This window comes from Brassica oleracea, chromosome C8 (genome assembly GCF_000695525.1).
Source record: "Brassica oleracea var. oleracea cultivar TO1000 chromosome C8, BOL, whole genome shotgun sequence".
In the NCBI taxonomy this organism is placed as follows: Eukaryota; Viridiplantae; Streptophyta; class Magnoliopsida; order Brassicales; family Brassicaceae; genus Brassica; species Brassica oleracea.
The window spans coordinates 41,249,851-41,265,764 of record NC_027755.1 but is presented as its reverse complement, the minus strand read 5'-3'; positions in this window follow the sequence as shown (position 1 = coordinate 41,265,764).

The window sequence follows — 15,914 nt, the reverse complement described above, 5'->3', positions numbered from 1 at the left end:
TAAACCGAAACATGGGATTTGTTCCAAATGTTCAACCCGAAGCAAATCAAAAGCTCGGAGGAGCAGAGCTGCAGAAGCGAATGGAATGGTCGTGACTGACTCAGATGGGTGAATGCGTTTATAGGTAATGCTGCTGGACCCGTGTTTGAAGTGCGTGACTTACTCAAGAAAGGCGTCGATGGGTTTAGTTTTCGGGAAAGGATATGAGTTTTTAGAGACTAATAAACAACGTGGAATCGGAGTACTTGAATTGTACCGATCATATTCCTTGGTTAGCTGGTCTGATTTCCAGCAAGTCCGGTTTAGGTGTTCTCATCTAGCTCGTACCGAAACTAAATCAATCGAGCCGGAACATGCTCATGATGATTTAACTGAGATGAAAGGATCGAATCCCATCGGAGGAGCAGCAAAAAAATACGTCGATGAGCTTGGCCGAAGCGCAGCAACGCACGCTCACTCAGCCGTTCGATCTACGGCTCAGATTGTCTCCACCGGAGATATCCCAGCGTCAGCTTCATGAACAGGTAGGTACTTTCTCTCTGATTCGAAAGAACTGAATCTATCGTTCGATTGATCGATCTTATTCCAATTTTTCAATTAGGCTCAAATGAGGAGTTTTATACAGGAAAGAGCACTGAAGCAGCCTTCTCCAGGTTCTTCTCCTCATCAACTTTCTTCATGTTCTCTCACACGCAAAACTTAATCTGATTTGTTGTTAAAAAGGCCATAAAAAAACTATGTTTGATAAGCTTATTTTCAGTAGAGATCTGTTTTTGGTTCCGTAAGAAAGGTTTTGATATGCTGAAAAGTTTCCTTCCACGTTATCTGAGTGGGAAGGTTTTGCTTTCACAGCTCAGGGAGATAAGACACAACAACAACTCCATACTCTAATCTAGCAATTAGCTGCTCAATCTATCAGTCTACTTTTAACAGAAACCTTTGATATGGCACAAGCAGAGGGGATCGTTGGTGAGATTCATTCGAATGAGATGGAATTAGAAAGACTGAACAGTTTATTGGAGAAGATATGAGAGCTTTAACTTGCAGGGAACACACACAAAACGGCCTCAGAGATTTGCTCTGTTTTGCATCAACATTACAAATTTGAACAAGCTAATAAGTGAAAAATAAATTTGTTACCGATGTGTAAGACAAAAGTGGGGATAGCTCAGATGGTAGAGCCTCGGACTGAAGATTTCAGTGTGGCATGTTCCATACACGTTCAAAAAGCATTTAATTCTCAAATCACTTTTCTATTCATCATAATTATTTTTTCTCTCAAGAAGTAAAAAAGAATGTCATCACCATTTGCAACATTATTCTATACAGTTTGTACCAAAAATAAAAGTAAAAGAAAACCTCAAATCATTGACATTTGTATATCTATGTCACTTACCGAGCACTTAACGATCAAGAACTAATAAAATGCTATCTTAAGCGAATTGTTGGTATCTATATTCTCGTTCTCGTCAAGGACATGCGTTATGTCATCCTCAGTAATATTCCCAACTTCTTTAAAGTTTTGACACAATGAAATCTAACTTACAAATACATGATTTTGATTCACTAAACATAGACATTAATCGCCACAAAACAGAAATCTTCTAGAGAGAAACTTCAAAAGAATGTTATACATCATACTTGGGTAATATCATATGATTGAGCCATTGATTTTCTTATCTGCAAAGTAATAAAACAAACTAACCATAAAAGGACTTGATAAAAGAATCCAAAACACCGAGAAAACCCTCTCATAAACCATATGAAATGGTTTGTCTATGTAACCCATTGTCACAACAGAGTTAATCAATAAGTAAATTTAATCTATATATACAATTTCTCAGAATAGTAAAGAAACATAACTCACACTACAAGCCACAAGAAGATAAGGAGAATAACTAAACATAACTTCCAAACAACCTATTAAATACCTACATTTATTTTTATTGGTTTCTATATTACCCAACTAAACTAAAGGGTTTTTGTCACTAGCATATATAAAAAAAGTTGTGATTTATTTAACCTTTTATTGAACCTTTATTAAATCATATGATTATTGATGAGCAACTATTGTACATTTCAGAAAGTGTTAGATATATTATGAATTGAGAGATGAGAGGGAAATGAGTTTACCAAGTGGGTGATAACGGAGTGTTTCCTATTCATTCTGGTGAAGTATTTACCAGAGGGAAACAAAGGTGTTCCTTCTACGTATGATGTTTTCACCCCTTGGTTTTTTGGTATGACATCTACCGCAAAGTCTGGGTGCTGTGCAAAGATATCTCTTACTGGACCAGCCTAGCAATGATTAATAACAAAAATAAACATTATTAACAAACTACCCATGCTGGAATTGTTAGTTTAAATAAGAAAGAGGAAACCTCATTCAGCTTTCTTGAGAAGCAAAAATATGGAAACCATTGTAATCTAAAACATCATTCTCGGTTGATTTTCCTGCATGAACAACTTCAAATACTTTCATGTAGACTTCAATGGTTAGTTTGTTTTTCTCCAGAAGCCTCTTTTCTTGGAGCTTCGTCAAAGGAAACGTCGTAGGTAAACCCCAGGTTGGGGCCTCAGCGCAGAACAATCTGCGTCTGCCTTCGTCTAAAAAAAAATAAATGCAACATATATAATGAAGCTCATCACTACCAGGTGATCTAAAAAGCTCTTTGCCGGATTGATTCAACAAAACGAAGCAAAAGCTAACTCTCCTTTTCCATCCAGAACTCAATTTATGAGTATCCACATCTTTCAGGTACATACACAGGTGATCACGAGCACAAACGCCAAGAAACCTAAGAGAAAACATCAAAATTTTAGATATAGACACCATGCAACCACAAGAAGGATCCCCCCCCCTTTTAGTTTACCAATTGCAGCCGCCGCTTGAGAAGGTATCCGACTTCATCACATCGGTCCTTTCAGAGAGGTTGTCTATCTCCCAACTTAAGGCCTTTTTCAATTTCGTCCCCATTTTAGAGCTTTTTTATTCCTTGCGCAGACAAAAAAAACAAAACAAAATGTTACAGCTCGCCTAGGCCAAACCATCTACGAGTGACTGGCAATTTAACAAATGATAGTTAACATCTCAAACATGAAGATTATAATTACATGTTTTACAATTATCGCTGTAAACAACATCCAGTTTTCTAATATCATGAAAGGGAGGATTTATATGTCTAAGTAGTCGTCCTATATACGATTAACCATTTTAAGAAAACTTAAAGCTCACCAATATGATCTTTACCACATTGTTATTACCAAACTCCATGCTACCAGAATATGACCTAACCGATCTATTTTTTTCGGGGTTACGATCTTATGATTAATTAAGTTCAAACGGGAATCAACAATATGTCCAAAGATCCAAATCAAACAGCAATACTTTTCTTAAAAGAAGAGGTTTGCAGCCTGCAGCAGCGATACTCTTAAAATATAACCAAGCTAGGTGTTTTTCTGCACCATGTGCAGTAAGAAAATTTTTAAATCTAACTTATATTTAAAAATAAATTTTATTAAATATCATAGATTTTACTATTTTCTTACTAATATTTAATATAGATTTGATATATATTAAATCAATTTGTATAAAACTAATAAAATGATATAAAATTGTATAATTATCAAAAAATTAGCCTAAACAATATTTATAAAATTTGTAGATATATAAGAAACTAATGTTCTTACGATTAGATATTTAAATTTTTAAAAAATTGTAGAAATTTTTGAAAGTTTTAGTAATACAAATTGTATAATTATACAAAAATTCAAAAACCCGGATATCCGATCCGTGCCCAGGCCTACTAACCCCAACAACTATGACAAGAACTAGGTTATGAAACTAGAAATGGTCGTCAAAGATCCAGCAGTCTTTACATACAAAACTTGTAACGAGAGATTGATTCACTCACTGAGATGACTAATTAATTAGGTACGACAATACAACTGTGTGGACTGTGGAGTGAAGTAAAGTGAAAATCTTACTTTTGACATTAACTTTCTCCTTTAATCCGTAAACCTTTTGGAGGCAAGGACCCACTCCGTTTGTAACGGCTACTTGTCCATTTTTTATTTAATTTGGTCAAATTCTCTCTCGCTCTCTCGAAAAAACCAAAACCAAAAGAGATTTGCACCTTCCGTTCACCGTCACCAGCAGCTCTCCGCCGCCGGTGGCGGGTCACTTCTCTTATCTTATTTTTTTTTGCTCTTCTTCATCATTAGCTTCTCATCTCCGACATTGTTTGCTCTTGGGAGCTTTTCTGGCCTCGAAGCCTTTTCCCGGCCAGATCTGCTGGCGGATGAAGCTGGGACCTGCGGCGAGGAGATGAAGCTGAACGGTGAGGTTGAGCTTCAAGTCTTCCTCTGGTTCTTCTCAGCTCAGCTACCTCGCTTTCCGTTCCAAGCTTCTAGATCCGTCGGAGGCAGTGAGCTCCATTCTCTACTTCTCGGAGCTGTCCGTCTTGTGGGTCCATCAAGTCGATTTTGACTGTCCAAGGAAGAAATTTCTTTTTGAGGTCTTTCTCTCGAGCGGTGGAGAAACCGTTTGCATCGGCGGCGGTCTAAACGCCACAACCCCTAGTCGCCGATTCGAATTGGAGCAGTTCATCGAGAATCATTACGTAAGCATCAAATTTTCATCAGAAAATAAACAAAAGAATCTGAATCAGGTTTTGGACAGGGGTTGACTTTTGTTTGACTATTTAAATGTTTCTTTCACAGAGTGTGGCAAGGATGAAGACGAGAACCAGATGATGAGGAATGGCGAGTCTGTATTGTTTGGCAAATGTTCCTTTTGGTGAGAGGTACATTCTCCACTCTCTTTTTTAGGAACCGTTTTTTTCTTTTCAAACTTTTAAAAGGAAATTATCTATTACTTGATTAATTAATAATATAAACTTATGTGTAAAAACAAATAAAACATATCATTGTATTATCGAGACTAGTGGTTTTTCCGGGCAACCTCCGGATCGGACAAATATATTTACATATAATATATAAAATACATATATAAAAAAGAAATTTTATATTGAATTTAAAATGCTAACCTTAAATTTAAAGCGGTTGTCTTTTGATTATAAAATATATACTAGACTTTGAGACGCACGGGTGTTTTCATTTTTTATAATCAAAATTTAAGATTGATTATAGTTTTAATTGTTTCTAAATAATTACATAGTATTGGTTGTTTTTATGTCTTTTGGATATTCAAGTAAGCAAAATCATATTTTAAAAATATACAGATTTTATAGAAAAGTAATATAATATATTATTCACTTTTATATGGATGAAAATTTGTTTTATATACCCAGTATAAACTTATAACATTTGCAGCATTTACACAAAACATAATTAGTTTAAAGTCTTAAAATAAAAGAAATTTATGAGTAATAATAAAAAATGATAAGATATGAAGATTGTGTTTATTTAAATATGAAACCTTTATTTATCTCCTAAAAAATAATTAAACAAAATCTCTTATATTATATGTTTTTCAAAATTATTATTGAGATATTTTTATTTTTTATTCACTTATATATTAGATATGCTAATTTGGTGGAATAATATAGATTTTGTTCGTTCATTAAACGTTGATCAAGAATCCAAGATTAATGATTATTTCTAGCCAATTTGCCATTAACTCTAGTGTAAATGTGATATTATTTATATTTCAATTTAAAATATTTAATTAGTGCATCATAAATGAATTTTTAGTGTTTTTACACTAATATACTTGACCGTATAAACAATAGTATATAAATACCAATACTGACACTTGTATGATGTATAAAAACTGATACATGTATAATATATAAACCAAGAAATAACAGTGGTTGATAACTATATAATTATATATACATGTATTTAACTAAAAAAATGGATGGTTTGTGATGATCCATTTCCAATGACCTCAAATTTACGTACGAACCCATTAACTATATAAATAATAATCGATGTATGATGTATAAATCTATAAATAACAATCAGATATAACTAAAATTTATTAGTACATATGTTAAGTTTTATATTAAAAACATTTATGCTAAGTGGGAAAGATGGCAAAATGTTAAACACGTTCCAAATGATCTCAAGGTCTCAACTGAAAAATGATGTCTAAATAAAAAAAGATATATCTACGTTTTGGTTTGATTATTGGCTTGACCACATGGAGAAATGAAATCCAAAAGATATTAAATGGTTTAATGTTTGACACCATTAAAATCTTTTTAAAATGATTGCAATATTTTATTTTAGGAAATGAAAGATTGATGGGAATAGGAATGGCATTAGATATAATTAAGAGGTTATTTTAAACATTTGTTCATATTTGTACTTCAGTTTTAATAAATTAGATATAGGATGATTGAGATGGTTTGCCCAAAAAAAAGATGATAAAGACAAAAATTAATAAAAGTTAATTAAAACTGTAACATAAATACTTATTTATCTGACATATTTGGATTATCATAAAAATATGTTATTATAATTACTATTGATTTAAACATATGCCCTTATAGTTTCAATTTAAAAATCAACAAATAGTCATTACTTATATAGGTTTTCTATTTTTTAATTGGATCATAATTCCAAATTTATCAAGATTTCACAGTCATTATTATTTTTAGTGTTGTTCAAACAATAAGTTTAATATGTAAATCACTTTATCAGAAATATATGGTAAGTCAAATATGAATGATAAATAGAAAGTGTTAGTTGCAATTAAGAAAACACTAATAATTAATATTTTAATAAAGATTTTGAGTGATACTACAAAATATTACAAAATGTTTCACAAAAAATTAGTTGTAACAAACTGATGTCTGAGATGCAAATTGATTTAAGGAAATTTTTTTTTTTCCTTTTAAAGTATAATAACTTAGTGACGAATGTGTCTTTCAATCTAGCATTGGTTGAAAAAATGTTCTCTTGAAAATTGAGAAATTGTTGAAAACTCGTGAACGACAAAAAAATGAATGATTAGTAAGAATACATAGCCATAGTATTCTGGAGAAAATTTAATACGTAACAAGTTCTTTGACAAATTCTTTAATATGTAACAAGTTCTTTCTTTTTTTTTGTCAAAGGTAACAAGTTAAAGTTTGTCAAAGGTAACAAGTTCTTTAACTTAACATATAAAATATCTTTTCTCTGGGATAACATATAAACAACTTGTTACATATTAAAAAAAATTTCTCCTGAATATCTATGGCTATGTCTTCTTACTAATCATTCTTTTTTTTGTCGTTCACGAGTTTTCAACAATTTCTCAATTTTCAAAAGAATATTTTTTTCAACCAATGCTAGATTGAAAGACAGATTCTTCACAAAGTTATTATACTTTAAAAGAAAAGTTATTATACTTTAAATTTTTCCTTAAATCAATTTGCTTCTCAGACGTCAGTTTGTTACAACTAATTTTTTTGTGAAACGTTTTGTAATGTTTTGTAGTATCACTTAAATTTTTTATTAAAATATTAATTATTAGTGTTTTTTTAATTACAGCGAACACTTTCAATTTGTCATCCTATTTGACTTTCCATATATTTCTGATAAAGTGATCTACATATTAAACTTACAGTTTGAGCAACAATAAAAATGATAATGACTGTGAAATTTTGATAAATTTGGAATTATCCAATTAAAAAGAGAAAAAATATATAAATAATGACTATTTGTTGATTTTTTAATTAAAACTATGAATGCATAAGTTTAGATCAATAGTAATTATAATAATGTATTTTCATGAGAATCCAAATATGTCAAATAAATAAGTATTTAGGTTACAATTTTAATTAGAGAAAAACACAAAAATAGCACTAAATCAAGTTTTTGTTCCCAGACTAGCATTAAAGGTCAAAAGTCACAAAAATAGCACTTAATGTTTTATCAAAAGTCACAAACTTAGGGTTTAGAGTTAAAGGGTGGGGTTTAGGGTTTAGTGTTTAGGGTTTAGAGTTTAGGGTTTAGGGTTTAGGGTTTAGAGTTTAGGTTTTAGGGTTTAGAGTTGAGAAATGAGGTTTTGGGGATAAGATTTCAAATTTTGAAAAATAAAAAAATTAAAATTTTCAAAGGATAAACTTAGAAATGTACTATTTTGGTCATTTTAGTTTTTGAGTGCTGTTTTTGTGATATAAACTTAGAAATGTGCTATTTTGGAGATTTGCCCTTTTAATTACTTTTTTATTAATTTTCATCTTTTTCATCCTATATATATATTTTATAATCAAAAGACAACCACTTTAATTTTAAGGTTCGAGCATTTTAAATTCAATATAAAATATTTTTTTATATAAACTAACCATAATTTATGTATTTTATATATTATATGTAAATATATATTTGTCTGATTTGGAGATAGTCCGGAAAAACCCTTAATCTCGATAATACAATAATATATGTTTTATTTGTTTTCACACATAAGTTTATATTATTAATTAATCAAGTATTTGTTCAAAAAAAAAAAATTAATCAAGTAATAAATAATTTCTTGAATCATTTGTTAAACCCTATGTACTCGTATATATGTATATACATATATACTTACACATATAAACATATAATCATATAGATTTACATTTATATATACATGCATATATATACATATATATATTTTTTACACACATATATACATATATATACACATTTACCTATACATATGTATATAGGTGTATATATATAGGGTTTAAACCCCAAACGTAGGATTAAATCCTCCGGGGTTAAAACCTAAAATCTAAACCCTATATACTTACGCAAATATATATACAAATATATTTTACGGAAACATATATATATATTTGGTCAAAACATATATACATATATATATATATATATAACTCTAAACCCTAAACTCTACGTACTTATGCATATACATATATTTTTTGAGCAACACGTATATACATATATAAATATACATATACATATATTTATACGTAAACCCTAAATCCTAGGGTTAAAACCCTAACTCTAGAATTAAACCCTAGGGTTGAAACACCTAAACGATAGGGTTAAACCATAAACCTTATATACTTACACATATACATATATATATACTTATGCATATATATAAGCATATATTCAGACGCATATACATATATATATACCATGCATATTTTACATACACACATACATATTTATTGGCCTAAACCCTATATACTTACGCATATATATACATATATACATATACATATATTCATACCTAAACCCCCTATGGTTAAAACTTAAATCTTAAACCCAAAAAAAACTCCAAACCCTATATATTTATGCATAAATACATATATACTTCCGCATATGCATATATTCATATATAAATATACATATACATATATTCATACCTAAACCGTAGGATTAAAACCTAAACCCTAAACCTTAGAATTAAATCCTAAACTCTAAACCCTATATATTTAAGCATATACATAAATATATACATACATAAACCCTAAACCCTAGGGTTAAAACCCAAACCCTAAACCACTAGGGTTAAAACCTAAACCCTAAACCCTATATACTTACGCATATACATACATATAAACATATATACATATATTCATACCTAAACCCTAAACTCTAAACCTAGGGTTAAAACCCAAACCCTAAACCTATATACTTATGCATATTCATACATATTTATTACTCATATGCATATATTTATATATACTTATATTATATTTATTACTCATATGCATATATTTATATATACTTATATTCATAGCTAAACCCTAACCCTAGGGGTAAACCCAGAACCATAAACCCTAGGGTTAAACCCTAAACTCTAACCCTAGGGTTAAACCCTAACCTAAACCCTAACCCTAGGGTTTAAACCCTAAACCCTAACCCTAGAGTTAAACCCAATATACCTAAACTCTAAATCCTAAACCCTAGGGTTAAAACCTAAACCCTAAACCCTATATATTTACGCATATACATATTTATACTCATATATACATAAACATATTCATACCTAAACCCTACACCTAGGGTTAAAACCTAAACTCGAAACCCTAATCCGAGGGTTAAACCCTAAACCTTAACCCTAGGGTTAAACCCTAAACCCTAACCCTAGGGTTAAACCCTAACCCTATATATACATATATACGTATATAGGTTAAACCCTAGGGTTAAACCCTAAACCCTAACCCTAGGGTTAAACCCTAAACCTAGGGTTAAACCCTAAACACTAGACCCTAACCTAAACCTTAACCCTAGGGTTAAACCCTAAACCCTAGACCCTAACCTAAACCCTAACCCTAGGGTTAAACCCTAAACCCTAACCCCAGGGTTATACCCTAACCCTATATATACATATATACGTATATACGTATACATACATATATACATATACACGTATACATATATTAAACCCTAAAAACCCTACGGTTAAATCCTAAACCCAATATACTTATGCATATACATAGATATATACATGTATTCATACCTAAGCTCTAAACCCTAAACCCTAGAATTAAAACCTAAACCCTAAATCCTATACATTTACGCATATACATACTTATATACATATATACATATGCATATATACATAAACATATTCATACCTAAACCTTAAACCTAGGGTTAAAACCTAAATCCTAAACCTAATATACTTATGCATATTCATACATTTTTATTACTCATATGCATATATTTATATAATTCACAGCTAATCCCTAAACCCTTGGTTTAAACCCTAAACCCTAACTCTAGGGTTAAACCCTAAACCCTAACCCCAGGGTTATACCCTAACCCTATATATACATATATACGTATATACGTATACATACATATATACATATACACGTATACATATATTAAACCCTAAAAACCCTACGGTTAAATCCTAAACCCAATATACTTATGCATATACGCATATGTATATATGTATATATACATAAACATATTCATACCTAAACCCCAAACCTAGGGTTAAAACTCAAACCCTAAACCTATATTCTTATGCATATTCATACATATTTATTACTCTTATGCATGAATACATATATATTCATGGCTAAACCCTAGGGGTAAACCCAGAACCCTAAACCCTAGGGTTAAATCCTAAACCCTAACCCTAGGGTTAAACTCTAAACCCTAACCCTAGGATTAATCCCTAAACCCTAACCCTAGGGTTACACCCTAAACCCTAAACCCTAACCCTAGGGTTAAACCCTAAACCCTAACCGAAACCTTAATCCCTAAACCCTAACCCTAGGGTTACACCCTAAACCCTAAACCCTAACCCTAGGGTTAAACCCTAAACCCTAACCCTAAGGTTAAACCCTAAACCTAACTGAAACCCTAACCCTAGGGTTAAACCCTAAACCCTAACCAAAACTCTAACCCTAGGGTTAAACCCTAAACCCTAAACCCTAGGGTTAAAACCTATACCCTAAACCCTAGAATTAAAACCGAAACCCTAAATCCTATACATTTACGCATATACATACTTATATACATATATACATAAACATATTCATACCTAAACCCTAAACCTAGGGTTAAAACCTAATCCCTAAACCCAATATACTTATGCATGTTCATACATATTTATTACTCATATGCATATATTTATATAATTCATAGCTAATCCCTAAACCCTTGGTTTAAACCCTAAACCCTAACTCTAGGGTTAAACCCTAAACCCTAACCAAAACTCTAACCCTAGGGTTAAACCCTAAACCCTAACCAAAACTCTAACCCTAGGGTTAAACCCTAAACCCTAACCAAAACTCTAACCCTAGGGTTAAACCCTAAACCCTAACCCTAAGGTTAAACCCTAAACCTAACTGAAACCCTAACCCTAGGGTTAAACCCTAAACCCTAACCCTAAGGTTAAACCCTAAACCTAACTGAAACCCTAACCCTAGGGTTAAACCCTAAACCCTAACCCTAAGGTTAAACCCTAAACCTAACTGAAACCCTAACCCTAGGGTTAAACCCTAAACCCTAACCCTAAGGTTAAACCCTAAACCTAACTGAAACCCTAACCCTAGGGTTAAACCCTAAACCCTAACCCTAAGGTTAAACCCTAAACCTAACTGAAACCCTAACCCTAGGGTTAAACCCTAAACCCTAACCCTAAGGTTAAACCCTAAACCTAACTGAAACCCTAACCCTAGGGTTAAACCCTAAACCCTAACCCTAAGGTTAAACCCTAAACCTAACTGAAACCCTAACCCTAGGGTTAAACCCTAAACCCTAACCCTAAGGTTAAACCCTAAACCTAACTGAAACCCTAACCCTAGGGTTAAACCCTAAACCCTAACCCTAAGGTTAAACCCTAAACCTAACTGAAACCCTAACCCTAGGGTTAAACCCTAAACCCTAACCCTAGGGTTATACCCTAAACCCTATATACTTACGCATATATATACATATATACGTATACATATATTAAACCTTAAACACTTAAATCTAAACCCTAAACCTTAGGGTTAAAACCTAGACCCTAAACCCTATATACTTACGCATCCTATATACTTACACATATACATACTTATATACATATATACATATGCATATATACATAAACATATTCATACCTAAACCCTAAACCTAGGGTTAAACTCTAAACCCTAACCCTAGGGTTAATCCCTAAACCCTAACCCTAGGGTTAAACCCTAAACCCTAACCGAAACCTTAACCCTAGGGTTAAACCCTAAACCCTGACCCTAGGGTTAAACCCTAAACCCTAACCAAAACCTTAACCCTAGGGTTAAACCCTAAACCCTAACCCTAGGGTTAAACCCTAAACCCTAACCCTAGAGTTAAACCCTAACCCTAGGGTTAAACCCTAAACCCTAACCCTAGAGTTAAACCCTAAACCCTAACCTAAACCCTAACCCTAAGGTTAAACCCAATTTACCTAAACTCTAAACCCTAGGGTTAAACCCTAAACCCTAAACCCCATATACTTATGCATATTCATACATATTTATTACTCATATGCATATATTTATATAATTCATAGTTTAAACCCTAACCCAATATTTATATAACCCTAAACCCCAGGTTTAAACCCTAAACCGTAACTCTAGGGTTAAACCCTAAACCCTAACCCTAGGGTTATACCCTAAACCCTATATACGTACGCATATATATACATATATACGTATACATATATTAAACCTTAAACCCTTAAATCTAAACCCTAAACCCTAGGGTTAAAACCTAGATCCTAAACCCTAGGGTTAAAACCTAAACCCTATATACTTACGCGTATACATATATACTTACGCATATACATATTTATTACTCATATGCATATGTATATATACATATATTCATACCTAAACATTAAACGCTAGGGTTATAAAATTGTATAATTATCAAAAAATTAGCCTAAACAATATTTATAAATTTTGTAGATATATACGAAACTAATGATATTACGATTATATATTTAAATTTTTTAAAAATTGTAAAAAATTTTGAAAGCTTTAGTAATACAAATTGTATAATTATCAAAAAATTAGCCTAAACAATATTTATAAATTTTGTAGATATATACGAAACTAATGATATTACGATTATATATTTAAATTTTTTAAAAATTGTAAAAAATTTTGAAAGCTTTAGTAATACAAATTGTATAATTATACCAAAATAATAATATTTCAAAATTTGAAATGTTATATATGAATATATTTATTTATAGATGATGTATGAGCTATTACCATATTTAAAAAAAATTACCAAAAAAGAAATATCAATATTAAATGTAATATATGAATTATTACCATATTTTAATAAATTTGCCAAAAATATAAATCAATATTAAGTGAAATTATCCATGTCATATTTTTCCGGAAGCCATGTCATCAATTTTAGTAGCCATGTCATATTTATTTTGTGAAATTGATTGTATAAAGAACATGTGACAAAACCAAATGAATTTTTTATATGATCGATCTAGGCCGTCCGTTGTATTGAACTCTATTTACTTTAACCGGTTGGGATTTCTTCACTTTTTGTCATATAATAAAAAAAAATGCTGACGCAAACCCTACCTGGAAGTCTGAAACCATAGACAGGGTTTTAGATTTTTCTTTTTGACCATCCATTGGATTATAAGAAAGTACTTTCAACCCTTGGATTTAACTTTTGTTTTTTCTAGCAAAATTGCTGACATTAGCAATCCTAAAACATGGTAGCATTACCCTAAAAAATGTTTTTTTATCAGGCCTTAAAGGATTCTATCAAATATTTATTTCAACGTAATTCATGGGGAAAACACCAAAAGTAATCCGGAAAGCTAATCACCAAAGAGATGACTGGTTTTCTCACTCTCACCTGCAAACGCAGCTTTTGCAGTTGGTAGCGGTTGCTGGCGTTTTGCAACAATCACTCAAACCGCTTCAAACTGCTCTAAACCTCTTAAATTCAAAAGCTGGTTTCAGCTAGCGTTTGCCGTTGCGGACGGCTGCAGAAGGATAATTTTTTTTTTCTGAAAACAATATAAATACAAAAATAAAAATAAAAATTTTAAATTGAAATAATAGAAATACTAAAATATATCTATTATATTTTAATTTATATTATAAATTTTTAAAACAAAAATATTTTTCTATAGTTTTTAAATATTTATTTTAATATTATGATGTTAATATTTTTATAATTATATAAATGTAAATATTATTAATTTATTATTTAACGCTGTTGTATTTAGTGGTTAACCAGTCATAAATATCACGCAAACGCACCAATTTCTAACTGCAGTACCAATCGTACAAATATCTTAAAATCACTTAAAACCGAAACCACCCGTATCCGCAAATTTCTGCAATCGCAACCGCAACCGCAATCATTGCGGTTACACCAGTCAGACCCTGAATTAGGACCAGACTGAAAATAATGGTAACAGAGAATTACTTTCTTGAAGCCAGCATATACGATTTTTGTAATGATTTGGTTAAATCTTTTTTTTTTCTTGAACCCTTAGTTAACTCTAGGCATGGGCATTCGGATACCGAATCAGATTCGGATTTCAGATATTTTGGATATAGGAAAATTGGTATCATTTGGGTATTATAAATATTAGATCGGGTTTGGTTTGGTGTTTGTCGGATCCGGATATTATCGGGTATATTATCAAGGGCAAAACCGTAAGAAGCAGAATCATGTCTATACCAACATTAAATTTTTGAGGACATTAATTCTTATATTCCGGTTAATATAGTACAATGATGTAATAGAAAAGTGGAAGGGTGATTCTTTATTCCTTAGTTCTTTAAACACTTGAAATAAACAGTTTATTATAAATTTTACATTCATTTGAAAACATATTGAAATTAGTGAGTGTTATGATATTAACGAGAATATACCTCGTTGCTGATTAATGGGTAACTACTAACTACGGATCAATAGCCTGCAATATTGTTGTATATATAAGTTGTTTAATCGGGAAACGTAATGGAGTGAGAAAAATTGCGTTTCGTGCATGCATTTTCATAAAATACAAATACATAATGAATCAGTACGTAGATTCATGCATGAAAACAATATTTACATAAACAACGATATATTCACAATTTCTTTTCTTTTTTTATTGGTTCAAGAGATATGGACTCTAAATGATACAAAAGGCGAAACCAATACTCAGTAAAATATAATGTTTGACAGGCTAATAATAATTTACGCTGTCAAGCGTTTGATCCTATCACAATATCACGTACAATGTTTTTAAACTTGAAATGATAAGACCCCATTAATTTGAGAGTCAATTCAACAACCATACATATATTAAGTATTATATGTCTAAATAAAAATTTCTTAATATTTTAATATTTCCTTCCTTTTTATTCATTGACTTTCATATATCCATATAATATTCCTGTTAATTTTTTCTTTTTGACTCTTCTTAGTTCTTACTATTTAAATGAGATGTGATACCTTCCAACAACATATAACAAAAACAATTGAAA